Source organism: Trichosurus vulpecula, chromosome 5 (genome assembly GCF_011100635.1).
Source record: "Trichosurus vulpecula isolate mTriVul1 chromosome 5, mTriVul1.pri, whole genome shotgun sequence".
NCBI classification, from domain to species: domain Eukaryota; kingdom Metazoa; phylum Chordata; class Mammalia; order Diprotodontia; family Phalangeridae; genus Trichosurus; species Trichosurus vulpecula.
This window is the reverse complement of record NC_050577.1, coordinates 69,372,832-69,394,426: the sequence shown is the minus strand read 5'-3', so window position 1 is coordinate 69,394,426 and position 21,595 is coordinate 69,372,832.

Sequence of the window (21,595 nt, the reverse complement as noted above, 5' to 3'; positions counted from 1 at the left end):
TTAATCACATACCTTCATCCTGTACAACAACCTCTCTAGGAAGATTGAACCTGAACAATGACTGCATGAGCAAGACTATTCCTTAATTATTTGCTTGCTATCTTAATGTCAGTTTTTTTTCTACAAGACTATATTAATGGAAAACAGCTTTTCTGCCTCCCTCCCAAATTCTGTCACTACTCACCCTGTGCAAAGGGTCGCAGTTTACTAGTGACGCATGGATATCCAAAGCATCTCATCCATGAGCAGCCTGGATAATTCTTCTCCTGGTTTCATGGTGAAATTACTCAAGTGATACCATCCTTAAGGCAGTGACAATAGCTGGCTGTGTCCCCAATGGAGCAAAGGCTATGTATGGCATGGAGGATGATACAGATGTAGTTTAGGAAGGCAAGATGGCGTGTGTGTGTGTGTGTGTGTGTGTGTGTGTGTGTGTGTGTGTGTATGAATCCCTCCATCACCTCAGCTACATTTCATATCCCACTTATCCAAGAATCACGTGAAAATCACTAGAGATTTAAAATTTTTATTTCGTTATGTTGTGTGTTTGAATTTTTTTAAATAGGGAAAATATGAACTGTGAACCAAATGTTTCACCAACAGTATCTCCTAGCAAAATATTGCCAGTTGGCTGGAGGAGTGAGTCATAGATGTTGATTGGGTCAGTGACATCTATGAGTAGTCAGCTGAAGTTAGTAAGGAAATTATTACATAACAAACACATTTCTAAACTGATTTGTGCTTCTTCTGAGTTGGTAGCACAATTTATATTCAGAAGAGGAGGCGAGGTGAGTTACATCTTTGAAACAGACTTAGTCATACACACTCCTTAATATTACCAGTGCCTAATAATTAAACACAAAATGTCCCCCGTGGGATCAAGACTGCAGCTGAAGTCCAAGGGTTACAAAGGCAGCATTAAGTAGCCCCCACCTCAAAAACAGCCCCCCTCCCATATCCTTGAGTTCTTTGCCTTCAATCTTATCTTGTGGAATACTTTTACTTTTATATAATCTCTCTTAAGTTCTGTTTATTGTCTTTAAGCTATTTGTTTTCCTCTTAAGGGCCTCTTCTTAAGTATGTTTAACCCTAAGATCTTTTACTATTTGTGTGTTTTGCTTAATCTCATGAAAATTAACTTTCCTGTCCAGTAAATCAAAGCAAAACATGGAAACAGGGGGGAACTCTTCCTAGCTCCACCTCACCCCACCCCCAAAAAAGTTCATTTGTGGTTTGTGGGAAGATACCTGGGCCAGATAATCGAAGCAACAGAGAAGAAAATCAAGCAGGTTCATCAGCTTTTCATCACAAACAACTGACTGTGAAGAACAAACACATTCTAAAGCCAAAGCCTTGTTCAGGCTAAGAAGCTGCTGAATACTCCTGGTGCTGCTATAGCAGCATTTGCACAATGATTTAGAGTTTTGTCACAATTGCAGTGGCTTTTTGGAACTTTGAATCTTTTGTCCTGCTTTTCTTCCCCACTGAAACTATGCTGATGGTTCAGCCTGAAAATACATCAATTATTATTATTATTTTTACAAGGGAAAGCCCATTTCTCCTTGCTGAAAATCTCATTAGTGAAACCTATGGCTCCATTTGGGAACCCAACCCAAGCCAATGGTTTTAGCACATCAACATGGAACAGTATGGGGTGGGTGGGTCACCAGGGAGAGGGGAGGAAGTAATGTGTTTTTAATGATGAGAAAGGAAATAACTGCATATGCATTTTAGTTCTCAAACTAGTAAGTGTATTAATTCTCCATTTAAATGTGTGTATGTGTAGGCAGGGTTGTTTGTTTTTTTGTGTTGTTTTTTTTTTTTTACAGTTTTCCCTACAGTTCTTGGTGCCTGGAATGTGTATTAGAACGTTTGTTGAAACCACCACATACCTGAAGGTTACCATAACTAACTAGTCACAGATGTAGTATTAAATCTGCTGCTATATTTTTCTCTTCTCTATATGGCACACATTGGAGTCATAATATATTAAACTTTCTTGGAACAGATGCTATTCATAAACAAAGCTACTATTATCTTTTCAAAAAAACTAAATCCTGCTTTTATATAACAAGCTACCACCTGTTTATTTAATTCATATTTATTTTATGTCGTGAATATGAGAACCCGTTATCCGTTAAAAGGTGGGTCAAAAATGTGGGAGGGAAGAGAATGTTCATTGGTCATTTCTTCTCTGCTTCCTTAGCATAGGCTACAGTGCCAAAACTGTCTTTGTCAATTCTGGAATTTATTCTAGCAAACAGAGGCCCACTGGAGCTTAGATGGTAATGCTGGTGGTGGCTCGATAATGAGATGATGAATCACACCTTAAATAAAGTATTAAAAACAGAGGGTCTTAATGTCTAAATGTAGAGTACTATCCATAGAAGTCAAAACACAGATGAGTATTCTTTTAGTTGAGATGGAATAATGTAATAAAGAATCTGATTTCTAGAATATGAGAGATACCCTCCATCAAAGCAAGAAGAATGCAACCCACCAATGCTTTAGTAGAAAAATCCTAAGGAATTGCCTGAGGGAGGTAAAGTTAAGTGAATTGCCCAGAATCCTCTAGCTAATAAGTATCAGAATCAAAGTTTGAACCCAACCCAGCAGGCTAGCTACTCTTCCAGATTAAGGATAATGGAAGACCAAAAGAAGGAATAAAATATACTTTTAAAAATCACTTGCCTTTTCCATTAGGAGAGAGCAGCTCCATAAACTCTTAACTTCCATTGTAATTAATAATTACAAGGAGCTTTAGAATCTGTTTAGTTCTTACAACCTCTTCATGAACTGAGTAGTTTTATCATTCCAGTTTTATAGATGAGCAAACACAGGCTGAATTATTTGTTGACATAAGTATTGACATAGTAAGTCAGTAGGACTGGATTTAGAATTACAATACTTCTATTGCACTTATTTTATGCTACTCTTCTAGTATTTATCACATGTTATGTTAGATGGAGATATATTGGTCTAATATCTTTTCTAAGACTCTGTCCTAGGATATATGTATACACATATATATTCTCTCTTGAGAACCTCATCAGCTCCCATCTGTTTAATTATCATCTCTCTGTAGAACTCTATATCCACTCTCTGCATCTCTATACCCAATCTCTCCTTTGTGCTTCAGTCCAAAGTCCTCAACTGCCCATTGTATATTTCATTACTGGATATTCCAGGGATATCTCAAATTCAGCATGTCCTCATTATCTTTCCCCCAAACTCACCTCTCTTCTGAGCTTCTTTATCTCTTTAGCAGATACTATTCTTCCAGTCTCCTAGGTTTATAACCTCAGCATTTTCCCCCACTTGTCACTCTTTCTTGCTCTACAACCCAACCGGTCACCAAATCTTGCTGCTTTAACCTCTACATTGCTATTTCTCCTACATATGACCGCTTCTCTTCACTCATACAGTCTCAGGACCTCATCTCTCCACTACAGCCTATCCTCCAAAGAGCCATCAAAGTGATCTCCCTTAAGGGCAGCTCTAAGAATGAGACAGCATTATTTGATAACTCCAATGATAAAATAATATCCTACGTTTATTTATCTTTAAAAGCTGGCCCTAATCTAGCTTTCCAATCAAGTCTATGTTACTGCCCTTCCCATACCCTACAATCCAAACTGGACTTTTCTCCCTTCATTTCACACACACACACACACACACACACACACACACACACACACATATACACACACACACACATTCCCATCTCCTATCTTTATGCCTTTACACTGGCTGGTCCAAAGCTGGAATACACTCTCTCCTCACCTCCACCCCACTGAATCCTTCTCTTGCTTTAAGAGGTTGCTCAAGCATCACCTCCTACAATAAGGATTTCCTGATTTTCCCAAAGGTTAGTACTTCCCCATCAATAACTACCCTGTGTTTATTCATTCTCTTTATGTTTATCCTACACATACTTATATCTGTACCTTTAATCTCTTAATCTTCCACTGAAATGGAAGTTCCTTGAGTGCTGGGATTGTTTCATTCTTTGTATAGTATCCCCAGAGCTCAGCCCTGGACCTGGCACATGTTGTTATTGTTCAGCATTTTGTTCAGTTGTGTCCAACTCTTTGTGACTCCATTTGGAGTTTTCTTGGCAGAGACACTGGAATGGTTTGCCATTTCCTTTCCCAGTTCATTTTACAGATAAGGAACTTAGGCAAACAGTAAAGTGACTTGCCCAGGGTCTTTTGCCTTTTTTTTGTATCCCCAATGTTTGACACAGTGCCTAGCACTTAATAAATGTTTATTGATTGAAGATATTTTTCCTGAACAAATTAGTTGAGTATACACTCTGAGGTTATAGGATCAAGCTATGCAGTTATCAAAACTTTTGGTGTCAGGACCTCTTTACACTCTTAAAAATTACTAAGGAAATCAAAGTACTTTTGTTTATATGAGCTATCTATCAATATTTATCATATTAGAAATTAAAATACCTTAGTCTTTCTATGAAAAGTACTTTTGACCCGGAAAATATTATAAAAAGGGTCTTGGGGACTCTCAAAAGTCCCTGGACCACGCTTGGAAAACTGCTACAATAAATATTAAAACAAAACCCTTATTGGATGATGAGGATCCAGCAAGTTACTCTTAAAATTACTCTGACCTGTCCAACTTCTTGTTTATTTTATTTTCTTGGCTCCTCTGATATCCTGACTCTGAATCCTAGGCTCCTATTATTATTATTAATCCTCCTATTATTGTTACCTTAGTATAGGTCCCTGATAACTTCGGAGTGTGCATAACAATATTTCATATTTATCTGTCACTTGTAGGTCTACAAAACACTTTCCTCAAAAAGTAATGTAAGGTTAAGCAATGCAAACATTATCATCCCTATGTTGCAAATATTTTTGTTTTTCTTTGTGTATGGCATTGTGCTAACTGCATCAAACCCTCCCTAAAATGTCAGAGCCCCCTGGAAAAAAACAAAACCATAACATTCAAAGGAGTTTGGCCTTACCATTCACACAGGAAAAACCAAGTGGATGAATAATGTTTGTTGCAAAGATTATGACATTGTTAGTTGTACAAACTGTAGAGCTTGTCCACCAGTATGACTATAATGGGACAGACAGTTCATGTAGACCACAAATTGAGCCCAGAATTAAACAGAAGGGAAAGGATGAGGTGGATTGTCTTCAAGAAATTGCGAGACTCCTTTAGTAATCCTAAACTTCTTTTAGAAACAAAGACCCATCTTTTTTAACATCATTTTTTTTTACCAGTGTTATATGGCTCTGATTGGTCAAAACAGTTTCTGAGGAATTAAAAATGAATGTCACATAAAGGACAATGGAGAAGTGTATGATGGGTGTGAACAACTTACAACATGTAACAAATATGGAACTTTGAAGAAGAACTGGATTAAAAAAAGGCAAAATCAGAGAAATGTATGAACAAAAAAGAAGATAGACTAGTCATGTTGCACAAGTGAGGGATCACAAGTGGATGACCTAGACGCTCCACAGGTAACTTTACTATATCAGGAGAAAATGAAGAGGGTCCCGAAGCACACTGGGTGGAATCCCACATCAAATTTATGGGAGGTCATGATGGCTTGTGATCTTCATTGCAACTGGAGGGAACATACAAATTAATGAAACCACAGATCCCTTTGAGTGACAGAGACTTGCTGATGAAATTGAGACTCAGAAAGATTAATGTCAGAGTAAGGATTAGAACCCAGAAGTCCTGACTTCAAGATGCTCTTCCCGCTACACTATGCTATCCAGTTCCAACTCCTGACTCTCTAGATTTTCTCTTCCATGACACAGCAGGCTGTTCATCCTGGAAGTTCACCCTACTTCTGAACTTTCTCTGATTGGCTGGTTCCTCCCAGACCCTCCATTTTAAGGGAAATGTCCAGATCAGCCATGTCGTCATTCCTCTCCAGATTCCATTTCTGACACTCTAGATTTTCTCTTCTATGCCCTGACATAGGTACCTTCTCCTCACTGACTCCTTACTCCTTCCCAGGCCCCACTTTCAGCTTCTTTATTTATTGTCTTCCCCCATTCCTCCTTGAGGCAGGGACTATTTGTCTTTCATCTCGTATTTTTTTACTTGTAGCATTTAACACAATGCCTGGCACATAGTCAGTACACAATAAATGTTTGTTGACTGAATGTGTAAGAATTAGCTAATCAAGAACCCCCCCCCCCCACTGTGATGACCTTCCTGTTAACATAAACTCCAACTTCACTGTTTTAATAATGGTCTTTTCAGGCATCAGAAATGTTTACAGTAATAATAATGCCTAGTTTGGGGAACAGACAGGAAAAAGCCATACTTCTTTATTGTGCTGGGCTCCACAAGCATCCATATCTTAATAATCCATAATGAAGGTAGCAGCCATCAAGTAAGTTAGAATACAATAATTTAGCCATCCATTCAGTTAGACCGTCAAAGGATAATCTACAAATAAGTGCATTGCAAGTAGATGTCTGGGGACTGACAGACAGCAGACACATGTTTATATCTGGGTGATTGAAGGGTGCTTCACCACCACCCTTCACTTCCATTCTGAGTGATTATATCACTCTCTGACAATGACCAATTGAAGGTGGGTACAAATGCCAGAACTAGGGGTGGGAAATATGAAAGCTGCCTAGGGTGTGACATGGCTGTATTTGTGTGTATAATAATGGACATTTTAAACTACCAATTCTTACAAAATAACGTATTTTAATGCCAAGAAATTCTCCTTTCTATGGCACGTAGACATTGATTTTGTGATGCCAAGTCACCCGTGTTTCAGTGAAGGTTCAACATTCAGAAAGCATAATTTTTAAATGCTCCCTTGGGTGCCTAAGTGCCTTGTTCTGGGTCAGGGTGCTACCACCATTTTACCAGCTATGGAGAGCTCATTCCCCATAAAGCAAGCTGTCCTGCCAGTTAAAGAACCTGACTACACATTCTCAGTAACTGTTTTCACATTCTCTTCTCAAACAGTTTCTCCATGGCTAAATATAGCATCTCAGAGTAGCTCCTGGAGCCTTTACCCAAACTATGGGAAGGATATATGCACATGTTTTATTTATTGGAATAGAAAATCATATAGAAACACCAAATGATTAGCATAAAATCTGGGTGGGTTTACCAGCAGCCTCTGAAGGAGGATAGTGACTATAATCCTAACTGTCTTTGACACTGGCTGAAGAGGAACAGACTGTTATTGAAACAAGGAGCATAGCAGTTACTTAAATTCTGTTCCAAGATTCTGTTTAGCCTTGTAGCTAGAAAGCAAGATTGGTGTTTAGAAACAAATGAGGGTATTATAAAGCATACTGGCACTCACAGATCTGAAAAGTTTGAAATTCCCCTGGAACATACTGAAATACTGTTTAGGTCTTCCAGATATCCCCTGAAGGCAAAAAAGTCAGAGCACTGTCTTGTCATTATCTGCTTCATTCTGCTACTAAACCTAGATATCACAGAATTCCAAACATATCCCCAAACATGCTCTAAAATGAAATCTATGCCCTGGAGGGTAAATGTGTAACAAGAAGTCCTAGGCTTTTATCCTTGACACTTGGGGGAGGTCTGGGTTTTCAAGCTTTCTTGGAAAGATGATCTCAGTACAATTATTAACAACAGTAGAAGAAGGCTGTTAATCACTTTCTCTTTAGGAGTATTGACAGAAATACTATGAATGAAATAAGCAACAGAAATGAAATAATCCTCTTACCATTAGGGGTTAGAATTGAGACTGGCAATAAGGCTAGACCTGGTCAAATTTCTTTAGTATCTATATTAGAGAAGCCAACAAAATTAGCCAATATATAATATAATGTAATATGGTACGGTATGGCATAATATGGTATGACATGGATTGGTATGGTATGGGATGGCATAGTATGGCATGGTATGGTATGATATGGTTTGGTACAGTGTGAGATGGCATAGTATGGCATGGCATGGTATGATATGGTTTGGTATGGTGTGAGATGGCATAGTATGGCATGGTATGGTATGATATGGTTTGGTATGGTGTGAGATGGCATAGTATGGCATAATATGGTATGACATGGATTGGTATGGTATGGGATGGCATAGTATGGCATGGTATGGTATGATATGGTTTGGTATGGTATGAGATGGCACAATATGGCTCACTGTATAGTTGATTGAGTGCTGGACTTAGAATCAAGAAGACTTGGTTTTTAATCCTATTTGTGACACTTCTAAACAAGTCCCTAAACTTCAAATCTTTAGGCATCAGTTTCATCATCTGTACTATGGGAATCTATGGTGTCTACCTCATGGTGTCTACTTCATAGGGCTTTTGTGAGACTCAAAGGAAATAAAACAGGGTGTCCCAAAAGTCTTAATGGAGTTTTAGGCTGCTAAAGCTTAGATGCCCTTTGCAAACTTCAAAGCACCATAATAATAGTAATTAATAACAATGATGATGATAGCAATAGCTAACATTCATATAGTGCTTTAAGACTTACAAAGAACTTTACAAATATTATCGCATTTTAGCCTCACAACAACCCTGAATGGTAAGTGCTATTATTTTTCCCATTTTAGAGATGAGAACACTGAGTAAGACTGAGGTAAAGTGACTTGCCCAAGCTCACATAGATGGTAGGTGTCTAAAATAGGACTTGAATTCAAGTCTTCCTGCTTTCAGGTCTAGCACTCTATACACAGCACCACCTACTTTCCATATACATGTCAGCTACTCCTATAATTACCTCTTCATTCCTTCTAAATTTCAATGAGAGAGAACCAAGAAGGCAGTGGCAACAGCAAGACTCTTTTTTAGAGTACCATATCTGTATTATTTCCATTTTAAATATGCCCTACTTACCATGAGGGTCATTCTCTGATCAGAACTTTGAAAGAACAGGTTTTGTACACTGATAAAGGACTGCACAGTCATTGTACATCAGCACACTACTAGATGTGTGACCCTGGGCAAGTCACTTAAGCCTGTTTGCCTCAGCTTCCTCATCTGTAAAAGGAGCTGGAGAAGGAAACGGCAAACCACTCCAGTATCTTTGCCAAGAAAACCCCTAAAAGGAGTCACAAAGAATCAGACATGGCCAAAAAACAACTAAGTAACAGCAAACACCAGGAAGCCAGAGTAGAGGTACTGGGCACATGTACCACTGGGATGTCTCTCAAGAATGCAGTGGTAGTGTCCTCAAGGCATGTCCAAAATTAGCTAGGTGGTGCAGTGGATAGAGTAGTGGGCCTGAACTCAGGAAGACCTGAGTTCAAATCCAACCTCAGACACCCACTACCTGTGCAATCCTGGGATATCTTCTGTTTTAGTTTCCTCAAGCATAAAATGGGGATGATAACAGCACCTCCCTCCCAAGGTTGTCAACAACGAAGATTATATCTGTAAAGTACTCAGCCCCATGCCTGGTGTATAGTGGGTAATTAATACATCTTTATTCCCTTTCTTCCTCACCCTGCAAGAGGAAAGTCTCAGAATCTGCAGCTAGGCAAGTTTCCCATTGCTGAAGGACTTGGCTGGGACAGAGACTCCAGAAACGGCACCAAAAATAGAGGAGGAGAATCAAGGAGCATGTATTGTTTATGGCATCATCTCTTGCCTTTATTTACTCAACCAATTGTGCCTTTAGAAGAAGACTGGTGTTCCTCTAAGATAGCAATCATGTGCAGTTCCAAGAGCTCTCAGTCCAAAAGAATACAACCTAAGTATTCCAAAATGGAAGCTAAGTATATGGGTGATGGAACTGAAATCACAGCATTTTGGAGACGGGAAAGACCTTAGGCATCATGTCTAATGCCATAGTTTTTCAGATCAGGAAACTGAATCCCAGAGAGGTTTAGTGTGATACAGTCACTTAACAAGCATTTATTAAAGGTCAACTTTGTTCCAGAGATACAATTAAAGTCAAAAATATGGTCCTGCCCTCAAGGAACACATAGTCTAATAACTATGTGTATAAAAGATGACTACGAAGAAGAGATAAAAGTCAATGTCAGAAGGAAATTTCTAGCATTGGTATAGTGAAAAGAGCATTTATTCCGAGCATGTGCATTCAAATCCCACTTCTGATGCCAATTTCCTGACCTTGGGACAGTAGCTTAGCCTCCCTAAGCTTAGTTTTTCTTCTGTAAAAGGAGGAAGCTAAATGAGATGGGATTTCCAGGTCCCTTCCAACTCCAGATCTACGTTATGAATTCTTATGGACATTAACTATAACCACATTGCTGCCGTCATATGATAAAGATTCACATAACCAATATCATTGTGCTTTTGAAAAAATCTGTGTCTGGTAGGGTTCTTTGGGTTCTGCTTTTCTCATTAAAATTGCCAGTCTGGTGTACTTTTAATGCGATTGACCCAAATTCATGGAGGATAGTTTTGTTTTTTTTTAAGTGCCCCATTGATTTAACATTCATGTCAGCAACAAGAATACTGGAAAATAGTTAGAAGCAGGGACCAGATGAACAATTCAAGTGACAGACAGAGACATTTAAGCTTGCACCAACCTTATTACATTACAATCAGATGCTGGATGTTTAATGGATCCCAGGAAACTACATTCATTCTGGAGAAAAATATGGTGTGGGTTTTTTTTGCGTAATATTTAAGCAGTGCTACATCATGAACCCCAAATACCATGGTATACCAAGCTCTCAGAATCGTGAAGTCAGTTTATGGGATAGCATATAGAAAGATTCAGAAAGGGCTTAGAAACAACAACTTAAAAAGCATCATTTGAAATAAAAAGGGTATCTTTCACTATTACCAGCAAAAAAAAAGGATAAAAAGCTCTCTAGGAGAATTAAGGTAGACAGCAAAGAAATGCAAGCCTTATATATCTGTCTGGGTCAATTATCTGTTATCCCCAATCTGACACTATATTACAATCACATTACGATGCTTACTTCGAAAGGGTTATAATTTGTCAGGCATCCTTGAGCTTTGGATAATAAGTGGAGTTGGTACAATGTTTCCTAGGGTTTATGTAATTTCAGTTCTAAGTTATAAATATTGTCCAAGAAAGGAGGTTGAAAGAGTTTAGAACATACACAGAAAACTAGGAAACTGATTTTATTCTAGTGGGGGAGAAGGAAAGCTTTGGTTTTTAATTAAAATGGTTGTAGTGTATATGGTATTTGTTGATTATAATAAACATAGCTTAAATAGGTGGTTCAGTGACTAGTGCATGGACTGGGCTTAGAGTCCAGAAGACCTGGGATTGAATCTCACACCTGTCACCTTACTGTGTAACAGTAGACAAGTCATTTAATGTCTCTGAGCCTCAGTGTCCTCATCTGTAAAATGGTAATTGTAATAATACATGTAGTACCTACTTCACATGGTTCAAATGAAGCCTCAGTGGCTCCCCACCACCCTTAGGATAAAATATGAATTCTTCTCTTTGGCACTTAAATCCCTTTATAATCCTGAGTCCAGTCGACCTTTTGCAGGGTGATTATACTTTACTCCTTACTGTATATTCTATCTATGCTCCAGCCAAACTGGGAAACCTACTATTCCCCATACATGACATTCCATCTCCTGCCTCTCTACTCCCCCATCCTCAGCCCTAGAATTCTCTCCCTCATCACTCCCACTCCTCGCAACCCCTAGCTTCTGTCAAGGCTTAGTTCAAGGGCCACCTCCCTGAAGAGGCCTTCCTTGGGTCCCCTACTGGCTAGGCAAATCTCGATGTACTTATTTTGTATTAGCCTGTATGTATCTATGCATGAACATCAAATATAATGCTAGTAGAATGTAAGCTCCTTGTGGGGTAGGTGATGTCTGACTTTTGTATTTATATCCCTAGTGTATAGCACAGTACCTGATATACAGTAGGCACTTAATAAATGCTTGCTGACTCATTAAAATGAAATAGATGAAAAACGCTTTAAAACTTGAAAGCTCTATGTTGTTCTATATGCATTCTTATTATTTAGTTCATAGCTATTTAGTTCGAGTATAGTGCTCTCACCTTTCCAGAAATAAAACATAGTCCCCATTTCAATGAAAAGGGATAGACTTAGCAAACAGTTGTCAATTTCCTCCCTTTGTGATTTGAAGGACTAAAGGCAGAGTGGGTGAAAACACATAAGAACAAAGGACGAAAATCATAAGCATTTTGGCAGCTTAACAGTAACAACACAATAAGAATAGCTGGCATTTATATAGTGCCTTAAGATTTGCAAAACACTTTACAGACATTATCTTATATCCCAACAACCCTGGGAGATAGATGCTATTATTAACTTCATTTAACAGAGGAGAAAGCTAGGTGGACAAAGGTTGTGTGACTTGCCCAGGGTCAAAGATCTAGTTAGTATTATCTTAGGGTAGATTTGAACTCAGGTCTTCCTGACTTCAGATTCAGTGTTTCATCCACTGTGCCTTAGAATTTACACAATGTGCCTTAGAAAACAGAATTTTGATGAAATACTCAAAAGACATATACTATACAGCATATTTGTTCAGTCATTCAGTTGTGTCTGACTCTTCATTACCCTGCAGAACGTATCACACCAATACTGTCCATGGGGTTTTCTTGGCAAAGATACTGAGTGGTTTGTTATTTCTTTCTCCAGTGGATTAAGGCAAACAGAGATTAAGGGATTTACCCAGGGTAACACAGCTAGTAAGTGTCTGAGACCCAATTTGAACTCAGGTCTTCCTGATTTAAGGCTTGGCTCTCTATCCACTGAACCATCTAGTTGAACCTATACAGTTTATAGTAGGTAACTAATAATTTTTTACTCCTTTAATTACATTGTCTTGAGGTGTGCAAAACACTTTACATACAGCATCTAGTTGGAGAAGACCAGTGTAGTGGAAAGAATGCTGAATTTGGAGTCAGACGACTTAGGTTCAAATCCCAGCTCTGCTGCTTACATTCTGTGTGACCTTGGACAAGTCACTTAACCTCACTATCTTCATCTTTAAAATGAGGCATTTGGACTAAATGAAATCTAAGTTACCTCCCAATTCAAAATCTATTATTCTACGATACTCATAGCAATTTTAGGAAGTGAGTACAATTACAATCTCCATTTTACAGATGAAGAAACTGAGGTTCAGAGAAATTAAGTGACTTTGCCAGGATCACAAAACTAATAAGAGTCAAAAGCTTCATTTTTACCTAGTAGTTCTAACTATAAATCTAAAATTCTAACCACAGTTCTAACTACAAACCCACCACCCAATACTGTCTGTCTTTTATACTAATCTCAATACTGATGAAAAATGTCTGCATGAGAGTAAAGCCATCATGCTTTGACTCTTAGGAATTCTGAACCCTCTTAACAAGAAAGCTTTGACAGACTGAAACAAAAGTCAGTCCATAAACATTCATTAAGCTTCTACCACATGCCAGGCATTTACTAAATGCTGGAGATACAAAGAAAGATAAAAGACAGCCCCTGCTCTCAGTAAGTCTAGGTGAAACCAGAATTGAAGTCTAATGTGCTCACAGCATCATAGATCTAGAATTGGAAGGCATTTAATCTGACCCCTCATTTCACAGATGAGAAAACTGTGACCTGGGGGAGGATAGGGGACTTGCCTAAGGTTACATGGGTATTAAGCTTCTGAAGCAGTATTTGAACCCAGGCTTTTCCCTATACCACTCATTCATGTGTTCATGTTATTTCTCCATATGTGACTTCTCACAGAGAGAAAAGGTGGTAGGTCCCATGGAAATACTTGGTTCATTGGCGTGGCAGAGGCTGGAAAATTTGCCCGGCCAGAGCAATATATCAAAAACATTTCCAGGGCTCTCTTACTTTTTACTGCCACAAAGTGATCAGAGTGGCCCTCCTTCCAGGGTAGCTTCTCTTTCAATCTTTTTATATCCAGCAGAGAAAATTCATGGAGTGGCAGCATGATACAGAAATTATGAAACCCAGTGAAGACAAATACCCACACTAAAACTGGAGCACCTTAAGTGGTCTTCAGGAAAATGCACAAATGAAACTTACTTTTCCAATCCAGTCACTGAAGACAGAGTTGAGCTTTCCTGTGAAGGCCGAAGAAGAAATAATCCATTCTAGTCAACCCTCTTGGCAGCAAAACCACAAAGATGTAGTGCTGTTTTCTTGACAAATCTCACAGAACATCCCTACAGGGATTTCACCTTGTAACAGTATCAAATGTATGGTACACAAAGACTAATTGGAATTAGAGAAAGTCAAACATCTGAATCAAGGCATGTCCTTGGCCCTCCCTAAAGGCTGGGGTAAAGAGTTTCATCTTTTAATAGAGGAACATTGCAAAATGGTCATTGACAGCAGGCTAGGAAACCCCGCCCCCTGCCCCCCACCCAACACACACACACAGTGAAACTCAAGGGAGACATACCAAATAAGTACTGAATAGTCCGGATGGCTAGACAAAAGGAGCCCCTCCTGGGCTTGCTGCCTTTGAGGCAAATGTTTAGAGTTGTAGTTTAAAAGTCAGACCGGTTAAAAAAAAATACATCTGTGCTAATTGGAGACAGTTGGTGTTGAAAAATTATTCAGAGGAGCCACTTCCATAATGATTGTCTGACAGAAGAAAGTCTCCTTGGGGCTTATTTCAAACTGACCATGCCATTCCATAAGATGGTCCACAGGACAATAAAAAATCCACTTTAGAACCAGAGGAAGGCTATAGCTGGCTTGGGAGTAGATAATAAAGGATGACACTAATACTGAGAAATTGATTCACAAGAGATATGGAGTATTTTTTAAAATCCACATAGGTAATAAGGGGCTCACATCATATTTACTCCTCATGCCCTCTCTTCAGTATTTAAAATGTGTGTGTGTGTTTGTGTGTGTGTGTGCGCGCGCGCGCACGCGTGCACGTGCATGTGTGGTGGCAAAGACCATAGCTTTACAAATATGGAAATAATCATTCATTTCCAGTTGTTAGTAAAACTACATCTAACCTTTAAGATGTTTCTCTTTGGATGGTTCTTCTAGGTTTCTCTCTTACAGTGAAAACATGGTCGTTAAATATGCCAACTACAGGGACTGCTAGCTAATTGGGAGCAGAATTTCTTTACACAATCTCATAGTGAGCTTACTCACTGTATAATCATACTGGATACCAGTTGCAGGGTTTGGGAACAAAGTTTTTCAACAGGAATTTTTTTAAAGTATGGATTTTGTGTCATGTGGCAAAAAGAGACAGTTACAGACATTATGAGCTATTATGTCTTTAATTAAATTACTGAAGTCATACTTGCACAGGCATCGCTAATCCCCATTTTAACTTATCTTTGAGATTTTTTTAAAAATAGTGCAAATGTCCAAAAGAATTGGTGGTAGAAATGGGAAAAAATGTCTTTTGCTTTTTTTTTTTCCTTTTTCTTCAAACGATTTGACCCAAAGACATGGTTACAGTGTATTCTATTCATATCTGGTATTGTCCATTCTATTCTTTATGCCAGCTATTCATTCTTATGGTCACTGGGCAAGATTAAAAAAATTCGTCTTTCTATTCCATTTTTGTATTCCTCCTTAAAGAGAAATATATACAAAAACACTGAAGGGAGGAGGAGTAACTGAATATGAATACAAGAGTGGCACATTCCTATAAGAATAATGTCAAGGAAATCTAAAGACTAGTGTGAGCTAACGTTTGCAATAAATTCCGAGGACAACAGAAAGGGCATTTTGAGGTATGCTGAGGAGCAAAAATCAGCTCAAAGAAAGCCTAGGGCTACCATGTGTGGGAAAGTGAAATGATAGATAATGGGTGACTGAGAGGAGGAAGACCCATTCAATCCCTATTGTGTGTGTGTTTACCAAGGAGAATGATCTTTAGACCAGAAAGAATGGAACAAAATGGTCCACAAAGAATTAAAGCTGAAGATAAATAAGGAAATGGCCAGATTGCACCTACATTCAATAAATTAAGGTCATCTGACCCAGATCAACCATATTCCCTGTACTCCAAAAAACTTTCAGGTTGCTGAACTGCTGAGGAATCAGAGTGAATGGGAGCTATAGCTCATATGGGATGGGAAAATGTTCAATTTCCTTAAATGATGAGAAAATGGATTCTTCAAACTATATAGATTGATTAATTTTACTTTGATTTCTAGTAGGTTATTAAATGATTGTTTCATGACTACTGAAAAAAGAAGGTACAATCACTACTAGCTGGCATGAGTTCAATTCAGTCAGTCATACGAGACTCTTTCTTTTCTATTCTTCCTTCCTTCCTTCTTTTTTCTCTCCCTCCCTTTCCTTCCTTCCTTCCTTCCTTCCCTCCTTCCTTCCTTCCTTCCCTCCTTCCTTCCTTCAGTCCCTCTTTCCTTCCTTCCTTCCTTCCTTCCTTCCTTCCCTCCCTCCTTCCTTCCTTCAGTCCCTCCTTTCTTCCTTCCTTCCTTCCTTCCTTCCTTCCTTCCTTCCTTCCTTCCCTCCTTCCTTCAGTCCCTCCTTCCTTCCTTCCTTCCCTCCTTCCTTCCTTCAGTCCCTCCTTCCTTCCTTCCTTCCTTCCTTGCTTCCTTCCTCCCTTCTTCCTTAATTTCTTTTTGATAGGGTTGTTAAGTAGAAGCGTCATAGATATTTGCTCAACTGAACCTTTGTTCTTAGAGTTCCATATTTCTAGCTCACACCATTGCTCCTCTTCCCAACTTCACAGTGACTATTGCTACTACCACTGTTGCACCGATCTCCAGTCTCACAACATTATCACCCCACTCCTTCGGTATCTCCTTTTCCTCTCCCATCATATGTAGTCATCTGAGGACCGCTGTCTGTGGAAATGTGGTCCCACAGATGACAAATATTTTTTGAGCTCCTTCTGCAAAGTTGAACAAGGCATTTATCCCTGACCTCCAGGAGTAGGAGCAAGCTAGTAGGAGAGATAAGATGTACACAGAGCTATGACGAAAACAGGCAGCGAAAGTGTAACGAGAGCCAAACAATGTTATCAGGAGAGAGAGTGCAGTTCCTTCTTGGAAGGGGGGGAAGGGAAAGTGGTTAATCAGGGAGTTTCACAGGAAGAGAATTGACCTTGGCCTTGAAGAATAGGATAGGTAAGTAGGTAGGCAGCAATTAAATGGACACCGCTGCTGGGCTAAGGGCATTACATATAACTCATAGAAGTAGGAAAATGAAGGATGTGTTTGGAGAAAAACAAGTAATTCAGCTTGAGAGGAGAATGACCCAAGTGAGCAGGGCAGGTGGCACCACATTGTGAAGCCTTGAATGGCAGTCATTATTTTTTAAGTAGGTGATGGGGAACAGAGTGTCCGGGTGGGGTGAAAGGATCTGAACTGTGCTTTAGGAATATGGCAACAGGGTGTCGGATCAGCCAGGGAGAAGAGATACTGAAGGCATAAATACTGTTTCCACAGCCCAAGTGAAAGGGAATGAGGTTCTGAACTAGGGTGATGTCATTGGCAGTGAGGAGGATCATCCATTTAAAGCTAGAACAGACCTTTATAGGTCATCTAGTCTAACCCCAGCATTTTACAGATGAGGAAATTGAAACCCAGAGAGATGACCCTAAGGTCATACATGTAGAGCTAGGATTTGAACCCAGATCCTCTAGTAAGAAACAAGAGAAACATTGGAGGTACACTCAAAAAGGCTTGGACACTGCATGAAGGAAACTAGAAAGCAAAAGTAATAGTGAGTCATAGCCAAGTCTTAATACTTCTCCCTTTTGGATCTGTTCTTTTTTTCTTTTTAATTCTTTTTTCAGTTAAGCATTTAAGCATTCATTTTTCTCTCCCTTCCATGCTCCCAATGAAAAAAAGAAAGAAAATCAAAACCTTTGCAACAAAAATGCATTGTCAAAACAAAACAAATAATCTTCTTTTCTGTTCAAATAGCCACGCCTATTTTTGATCTAGCATTTAGAATATGAGAACTAATTTTAATTCGTGACTTCACTTCAAATTTCCCCCCTCTCCAAGATATCTTGCATACAAGTCAATTCAATTTAATAACCATTTTAAAGTACCTCCTAAGTGTCAGAACCTGTGCTAGGTGCTGTCAAGACCAAGACAAAGATTAAATAATTCCTGCCCTCAGTAGGCTTATATTGCGTTGGGGGAAAATAACATATACATCAATCAGTCAATATAAATACATAAAAAAAATAAATACAAAGTGATTTCAGGGTGCTAGCAACTGGGGAGATCAGGAAAGGCTGCCTATAGGAGGCACCACTGGGGTTGAGTCTTATAGACAGCAAAAGGTTCTTAAGGTCACAAGTGAGGAAGGTGGGCATTCCAAGCTTGGGGCCACCTATACAAGGCCTATCCCTGTCCTCAAGGAGTGCGGCCAACCTATTTTGGCCTTGATGAGAACCACTACCTTTTCCACAGAGATGGGAAATGGAATGTAGTATGTGGGGAACGTAAAGTGTGAGCAGAAGAATGTTCATCCCTGGAGAGGGATGCTGGGACCAGATGGTGAAGAGCTTTAAAGGTCAAACAGAGACATTTGTATTTTGTCCCAAGTGCTGTATGGAACAATTGGAGCTTCTTGAGCAAGGGGGTTTTGTGGTCAGACCTATGCTTTAGGAATATCCTTTTGGTGACTATGTACAGAATAGACTGGAGAGGGGAGAAATTTGAGGTGATGAGGTCAATTAGAAGGAAGATGCAATAGTTTTGATAAAAACTTGAACTTGGCCATGTAAATGGAGAGAAGTGATATATAATAATTGCAATACATGTTGAGATAGAATCAACCAAATTTGGCAACTTATTAGATACAAAGGTTGAAAGGGAGTGAAGAGTCAAGGGCGACTGAGGCTGTGAACCCTTGGGTGGAAGGATGTTGATATCCTCAAGAGAAATAGGAAAGTTAGGGAGAAGGGTGGGCTTGTGCAGAAAAGATAATGAATTCTATTTCAGACAGGTTGAGTTTAAGAGGTGTGCATCCAGTTGGAAATGTCCCATAGGCAGTTGTTTAATTGGAACTCAGGAAAGCCTATAGTTGCCATATAAATCTGGGGTTTACCTGCAGACATGTTATAATGGAACCCATGGAAGTTGATGACATCACTGAGAAAGGTGTACAGAATGAAAAGGATATGGAGGGCCCAAGATAGAGTGGGCAAGACATATAGCAGGCTGAGAACAAAAAAAAGAAATACTTCTTGGATACTTTCTCCTGCCTGTGTTTTTGGACATGAAGAACCAGGACCAGTGTCACAAAAAAAACCAAGTGCAGGAGAATATCCAGGAAGAGGGAGTGGCTAGCAGAATCCAAAGATGCCGAAAGATCAAGCAAGGCAAGGACTGACTGAAAGGTCATGAGGACAGAAGAATAGCCTCAGCATTTGGAATCAGTGGACCTGGGTCCAAATTCTGACTTTGCCACTTTCTGCCTGTTGTGACCTAGGCCAAATTACCTCATCTACAGGAGTGACTAGTAAGGCCCCTTCACTGGTTACCTTGGAGAGAATAATTTCACTTGAGTAATAAGTTTGGAAACCAAATTGGAATCAGACTGGAAACCTGACTAGAGGAGAGAGTGGAGGAAAAAAACATATAGATGGATTTTCTTAGGAGTTTGGCTGTGAAAGGGAGGAGAGATTTAGGACAATACCTTGAGGGGATGCTTTGGTAAGTGAAGGTTTTTTAAGGATGGGGGGGGAACTTTGGCATGTCTGTAAGTGGAGGAAAAGGATCTAGTAGCTAGGGAGATAAAGGAGAGGAGGAGGAGGAGGAGAAAGAGGAGGAGAAGGAGAAGAAGGAGGAGGAGGAGGAGGAGGAGGAGGAGGAGAAGAAGAAGAAGAAGAAGAAGAAGAAGAAGAAGAAGAAGAAGAAGAAGAAGAAGAAGAAGAAGAAGAAGAAGAAGAAGAAGAAGAAGAAGAAGGAGAAGGAGAAGGAGAAGGAGAAGGAGAAGGAGAAGGAGAAGGAGAAGAAAAAGAAAGAGGAGGAGGAGAAAGAGGAGAAGGAGGAGGAGGAGAGAGGGAGGAAGAGAGAAAGGAAGGGAGGGAGGGAAGAAGAGAACTATGTGTTTGGTGGTATATGAAGAGGATTGGATACTTGTGAGGATGAGCTGCCAGAAGAGACTGCAGGGGAGGGAGTTAAAAGTATAAGAGAGGTTGGCCTTGACAGTAAGGATCACCTCATTCTCAGAAACTGATACAACACAAAGAATTCTCTTTTCAAGTATTGCCTTGATCATATCACTCTTGTGTGCACAAAGCTACAATTAACCTCAATTTCTCATTGCACCAAATGCAACCTTCTGCTTTTGACACAATGCTCTCAAAAACACCCACAATTTTTCATCCCCCTTCACCCACCATCCTCCCCCCTCCCCAACTGTCTTCACCTCCTATTACTCTCCATTCCAGCCCAGCAAACCTGGTTAATGTCCCTGATATGACTTCCATCACCTTCATCACTGGCCATTACTGCCTGGCTCAGGGATGATCTTTCCTCTCAATTTCCCTTTTTTGTTGTCTTGGAGCATCATTCAAGAATTGGTTTTGACCCAGGAAAGTAGATAAACTTCAGCTCAATCTTAAACAGTTTCCTTTTCTTTCTTTTTTCCCTTGACAAGGTCTGCCTGAGCAGGTTATCACTTCTTTCAGCACTTTCGAGTGGTACCAGGCATGCCTATGAACTGAGAAAGCAACCCAGCATCTTGGAGGCATGTGTCCATGATGAGATAATACACATCTGGCATACAGCAGCTACTGGAAATCAGTAGACATTTGTTTGGTAGCTGAATGTGAGAAAAATCACCTCTAACACAACACAATTATGTCAAATACTGTCATAAATTAAATACCTACTTAGTCTTCACAGGAATTAAATTTATTCATAGCCAAAGGGGACATATCATTTTTGAGACTTTTTGTCAGCCAGAAGTTGTTTGAATTCTAGCCTTTTATTTCATCTAAGTAATATTTTCTGTCATTGAATCTCACTATCTTTTTCTCTGAAAATGCTTAATTCTGTATGTGTATACATACATACATATATACGTATACACACACACACAAACATATATATATATATATACCAAATACTCTGAGAAACATTTATTAAGCAGCTACTATTCACAAGGCATTGTGCTAGGTGCCAGATTCAAAGATGAAATAAGGATGAAATAAGACATAGTCTCTGTCCGCAAGAAGCTTACAGTCTAATAAGGAGAGTAAGACATGTCAACAAATAACTATGACATGAGGTAGAAATCCATACAAAATTCCATGAAAACATGTGAGGAGAGATCACTTTCAGCTGATGGGATACAGAAAGACTTCATGACAGAGGGGGTAACTGAATCAGGCCTCAAAATACAGGGAAGATTTTAAGAGAAGATGAGAGAGAAATCTATTTCAAGCATGGGCCACAGCATGAACTGAGACAGGAAGGGGCAAGATGGAAATGGGATATGGCTAGTGATAGAGATAGCATATAGAGTCCATGAAGTGAATTAATGTTAGAACATTAAAATGGTTTTGAGATTAATAGCTAAGGGCCTTGACTTAGCTTAGAGATCTTGCGCTTTATTCAGTTGGGATGGGAGCCACTGAGTAGAGAAGTGAAGGGATGAGAATAGCAATTACATGATTACTCACCTAACCATATGAAAGATGCATTGGAGAAGACATAGGTTGGAGGCAGGAAGCCCA